Here is a 6,053-nt window from a genome sequence, read left to right as displayed (position 1 = left end):
GCCCCTTATCTACCGCCCCGCCCAATGAGGGAGGGAGAAGGGTGGGACTTGCAGAAGAAAAGCGGGAAGACTACCCAATGGCAAGACACAATCCCCTGCTAAGGCGTGTAAAGACGAAGTTGCGTTCGCGGTCTCCGCCCAGAAAGACCGCCCTTCTCAGTTTTAAGAGCTAATGGGAAATTCAGGAAGTGAGTATGGGCGGGAAGTGGCGGCGAGTGACTTGAAGATAAACCAATCATCCACCAAGTGGCCTCCCTGGGCGATAGGGATAGGTTGAGGTTGGACAGGAATGACAGAACAACAACCAATCAGAACCCTGAGCATGCCTGGGCAAAGTCCTGGTTAGGAAAAAGAGTAAGAAGTAAGGCCGGAATGGGATAGAACGAAGTGATTCTAGCCAATCAGAAATCGGGCGGGCAGTTCGGAAAGTTATGATTGGATGAACACTGAAATGAGCTGAAATAGAAGGTATATTGACATGAACTGAAAGCCAATTAAAGGCCGGGTGAAATGCGAAGGCTGGAACTTGCAATGGGCAGAGGAAAATTGGCTTCTCCACCAGTTTACTCGGCCCAATGAGGGAGCGCAGGCAGCCCGTCACCGCCTTCTAAATGGGCCAATGGGCGTTACTGGGGCCGCCCATCATGAGAGGGAACCGGGCTGTGCCAAGAGGAGTTCGTCGCCATGTTGGCCCTCCTCAGGGGACATCTTTGCAGTAATTAGATAGTAAGCTTCGGCAGAGGCCTGCGACTCAACAAGTGTCAGAGCTGAGCCGCTCGAGCGCGGTGCTGTTTCGCCAGCGGGGCTGGTCGAGGGTTTATCTAATCCTTGGCATAAAACACCTCTCCGGTCCACCGGCGGGCGGGCGGATGCCTCTCACCCTGCGGCTGCGGGCGGGTCGTGATCTGCTGATAGTGCTTACGAACTCAAGTTTATTCTTAGCTAACCGATATGCAAGCTCTTTAAAGAAATACACCAGCAAACGCCACATTATTAAGCTAACCCTATATTCAGGATAGACTTAACTTTTCAACAAGGCATTGGAGAACCTAGTGGGGTGAAGTTCTCCTAAACCACTTCCTCCCCACCAACTTAGTAAATAACGTCTAAGCTTAAAGCTAGGCAACCTAGTTCCTGCTTTTTGCAATCACAAAAGTTAAAGGAGATTTTTACCCAGAGCACTTGAATCCCTGACCTCCATCTTGATACCTTGTTTGAGTGGAGTCGTCCATGATGACTTTTTAAAAATTTATTGGGGTGTGTATGTATGTGGTGGGGGACGCACCAGGGTCTTTTGCAACAGAAAACAAATGCATGCCCAGTTTTCTGTAGATGACTGGGGAAATGAACCGAGGCTGACAGACTTTGTAATCAATGAGCCATATCCTCAGCCCCTATAATGTCCGTCGCCGTCTTCCCCCACCCCACCCCCTTAGCGTTTCACTCTAGCCCTGGCTAACCTGTAACTCACTTTGTAGTACCAGATTGGTCAGCAACTCGGGTGATTCTCCCAACTCGGACTCATAAAAGGCAACACCACACTCGGGCCTATGATGGCTTTTCAATGTGTGGTCATTTGCTTTAGCACTTTTATCTTAATGCAGTGTTACTTCATTAACTACAATTCAGAACTTCCTAGTATTTCCTCATGTTTGAAGAACTGGATTCTCCTAAAAGAAGCTCTTTGAAAGTAGGAACTGAGCCCTCTGTTGCTTTAGCTGTTACTTATGCTGAGTGTTATTGGTAGACATTACTTGTCATCCTCGTAAAAAAATATTATTACACATTAGAGATAGTATGTATTTTATTTATTTTATGCTTTGTTTGCTTGTTTAAGGTAGGGTCTCACTCTAGCCCAGGCTAACCTAGAACTCACTCTGTAGCCAAAACTTGCCTCAAACTCATGGAAATAATCCTACCTCAATCTCCTAAATGCTGAGATTAATAATGTGGTGGAACCGGGCGTGGGGGCACACGCCTTTAATCCCAGCACTGGGGAGGCAGAAGTAGGAGAATCACTATGAATTGAGGCAACCCTGAGACTACATAGTTAATTCCAGGTCAGCCTGGGCCAGAGTGAGACCCTGCCTTGAAAAACAAAAAAATGTGGTGGAGCTGGTCTTGGTATTACACACCTTTAATCCCAGCACTGGGAGGCAGAGGTAGGAGAGTTGCCATGAGTTGAGGTCACCCTGAGACTACATATACATAGTGAATTCCAGGTCAGCTTGGGCTAGACCTTATATTTAAAAAAAAAAAAGTAAGCCATCAAGATTGGCTGATACTATGTGTTTTCTGGGTGGTTGTTGTGGGTTTTTTTTTTTTTTTTTTTTGGCTTTCTGAGGTAGGGTCTTGCTGTAGAGCTCAGGCTGATCTAGAATTCAGTATGTAGTCTCAGAGTGGCCTCAACTCATGACAATCCTCCTACCTTTGCCTAGGGCTGGGATTAAAGGTGTTTGCCTCCACCCCCAGCTTGATACTATGGTTTTTTGATTTTTGTTTTGTTTTGTTGTTGTTGTTGTTGTTTTGAGGTAGGGTCTCACTGTAGCCCAGTCTGACCTGGAATTCACTAAGGAGTCTCAGGGTGGCCTTGAATTCACGGTGATCCTCCTACCTCTGCCTCCCGAGTGCTGGGATTAAAGGCATGCACCACCACACCCGGCTTGATACTATGTATTTTAAGTGGAAAAAAAATTGAGGCTAAGAAGCATATTGCTCAAGATCACAAAGCTACAAAAAGAAATAAAGTTTAAAAAAAACTAAAAAGCTAACTAGTATGACACCTAGTCCTCTATAATTTGGCATGGTGCCCCCCTGCCAATAATCCCAGCACTTGCTAAATTGAGACAAAGGATTGCTACAAAATCTTGTGAACAAGCCGGGCGTGGTGGCGCACGCCTTTAATCCCAGCACTCGGGAGGCAGAGGTAGGAGGATCACTGAGAGTTCGAGGCCACCCTGAGACTACATAGTGAATTCCAGGTCAGCCTAAGCCAGAGTGAGACCCTAACTCAAAAAACCAAAAAAAAAAAAAAAAGAAAAAAAATCTTGAGAACAATCTAGATTACATAATGAGTTCCAGACCAGCCTGTATAAAAAAATAAAACATTGGGCTGGAGAGATGGCTTAGTGGTTAAGCGCTTGCCTGTGAAGCCTAAGGACCCCGGTTCCAGGCTCGGTTCCCCAGGTCCCACGTTAGCCAGATGGACAAGGGGGCACACGCATCTGGAGTTCCTTTGCAGAGGCTGGAAGCCCTGGCACACCCATTCTCTCTCTCCCTCTATCTGTCTTTCTCTCTGTGTCTGTCACTCTCAAATAAATAAATTAATTAAAATAAAATAAATAAATAAAACATTGTTTCAAAAAAATCACACTAGGGAAAAAATAATCACAGTAGGGGCTAGAGAGATGACTTAGCAGTTAAGAGCCTTCCTGTAAACCTAAGGATACCAGTTCGGGGCTCTGTTCCCCAGTACCTACGTAAACCAGCAGCACAAGGTGACGCATACGTCTGGAGTTCCTTCACAGTGGCTGGAGGCTTTGACGCGCCCATTCTCTCCCTCTCTCTCTCTCCCTCTCTCCCTCCCTCCCTCCCTCCCCCCAATCTCTCTGTCTATCGCTCTCAAATAAATCATTGTGGCACACACCTTTAGTCCCAGCACTCAGGAGGAAAAGGTAAGAGGATCACCTTGAGTTCAAGGCCACCCTGACACTGCATAGTGAATTCCAGGTCACCCTATGCTAGAGTGAGACCCCTCTACCTGGAGAAAAGAAAATAAAGAGACAAAAACATTAAAACCCTTTGCAAAAGTAGTTTGGAGGCTGGAGAGAATACTTACTGCTTAAGGTGTTTGCCTGTAAAGCCAAAGGACCCAGGTTCAATTCTCCAGGACTCATGTAAACCAGATGCACAAGGAGCTAGATGCATCTGGAGTGTGACTGCAGTGGCTGGAGGCCTTGTTGTGCCCACTCTCTCCCTGTTTCTCTCTCTCAAAAAATAAATAATTTTAAGTATTTTGGAGCTGGGTGTGGTGGCACACACCTTTAATCCCAGCATTCAGGAGGCAGACGTAGGAGGATTGCTGTGAGTTCCAGGCCACCCTGAGACTACATAATTAATTCCAGGTTAGCCTGGGCCAGAGTGAGACTCTACCTCAAAAAACAAGAAAAAGACAGTATTTTGGACCAGGTATGGTGGCTGATGCCTTGAATCTCTGCACTCAGGAGGCAAAGGTAGGAGGATCACTCTGAGTTCCAGGCCAGCCTGGGACTACAGAGCAGTTCAGCCTGGGCTAGGGTGAGAACCTACCTTGCAAAAACAACAAAAAAAAACTACATAAATAGCCGGGTGTCACAGCACTAGGGAGGCAGAGGTAGGAGGGCCACCCTGAGACTACATAGTGAAATCCAGGTTAGCCTGAGCTAGAGTGAGACCTTACTTTGAGAAACAAAACAAAAAACAAAAAAAACTACGTAAATAAGTATTATATAAATGTAAATAAGTATATATAAATGTATTCAAATATATTAAAAATAATAAGTAAGACAGGTGTGGTGGCACAGGCCTTTAATCCCAGTACTCAAGAGATTGAAGTAGTAGGATCTCTGAGTTCAAGGCCAGCCTGAGACTAATTCCAGGTCAGTCTGGGCTAGAGCAAAACCCTACCTCAAAAAACAAAAACAAAATTAAATTATGTACACAAGAAGGCACATGCATCTGGAGTTTGATTACAGTGGCTTGAGGCCCTGGTACACCAATTCTCTTTCTCTCTCACTTGCTTGCTCTCCAGCATTAGAAAAAGAAAAAGAAAAGAAAGCCAGTCTGTTGAGCTTGCCTCAAAAAATAAATAATTAATTTAAAATATAAGAGACTGGAGAGCAGAAACTTCCAAAATGGATGAAACTTCCTGGAAGGAAGAAACGGCATTACTCATCCTGGTTACCAAGCTCTGAAGATTCTAACAGCTGTTTAGTGTATTCAGAAGTTCACATCTAACTTGCCAAGGAGGTGGAGGGGTGAGGAACTAAAGCAGTGGATCATTACACTGGCCTTATTTGTATTACTTCAAGTTTATTTTTATCTTATTATTTTACATGTATTTTGAACAGTCTCACTGTAGCCTAGCTGTCCTGAGCAACCAAAGTTCTCAGATTTGAAAGTGAAAGGGATAATCACTCCTGTGCACCAACCACTATGCCCAGTTGAAAATCTGGCGGACCTGGAACTCACTCTGTGGTCCCTGAGTGGCTTTGAACTCACAGCACTCCTCCCAAGTGCTGGAACTAAAGGCATGCACCACCACACCCACACCCAGGTAACTTTGGGTTTTTTTGTTTGTTTGGTTTTGGTTTTTCAAAGTAGGTTTTCACTTTAGCTCAAGCTGACCTGGAATTCACTATATAGTCTCAGGGTAACCTCCAACACTTGATGATCCTCCTACCTCTGCCTCCTGACTGTGGGGATTAAAAGTGTACACCGCAACACCTGGCTTCAGGTAATTTTTTCTGTTATTTTTGTTTGTTTGTTTGTTTGTTTTTCAAGGTAGGGTTTCACTCTAGTCCAGGCTGACCTGGAATTCACTATGTAGTCTCAGGCTGGCCTTGAACTCTTGGTGATCCTCCTGCCTCACCAACCTTTGCATCTCAAGGGCTAGAATTAAAGGTGCGTGCCACCATGCCCAGCTATTTGAGAGAGGGACCAAAGAGTGCACCAGGGCCTCTTGCCACTGTTTAGGAATTCCAGATACATGCATCACTTTGTGCATGTGGATATATGTAGATACTGAAACATGGCCAGTACGCTTTGTAACAAGTATCTTTAGGGGCTAAGCCATCCCTTGGCCCCCAGTCTCTTAAGCTCATAGAATTGTGGTCCCGTGTGTTAAGGTGAGTATAGTAGCACACTCCCCAAATCCTAGTACTATGGACGCTAAACGGGGAAAGTGAGAGAACCTGTGTCATCGAGTGAGACAATGTCTCAACAAAACAATACTTGTTAAATTATAACTATTCTGTAGCTATTTCTAAAGCCTGTGTTTTGCTATGATTCTAAGA

This window comes from Jaculus jaculus, chromosome 6 (genome assembly GCF_020740685.1).
Source record: "Jaculus jaculus isolate mJacJac1 chromosome 6, mJacJac1.mat.Y.cur, whole genome shotgun sequence".
NCBI classification, from domain to species: domain Eukaryota; kingdom Metazoa; phylum Chordata; class Mammalia; order Rodentia; family Dipodidae; genus Jaculus; species Jaculus jaculus.
This window is presented reverse-complemented; position numbering follows the sequence as displayed.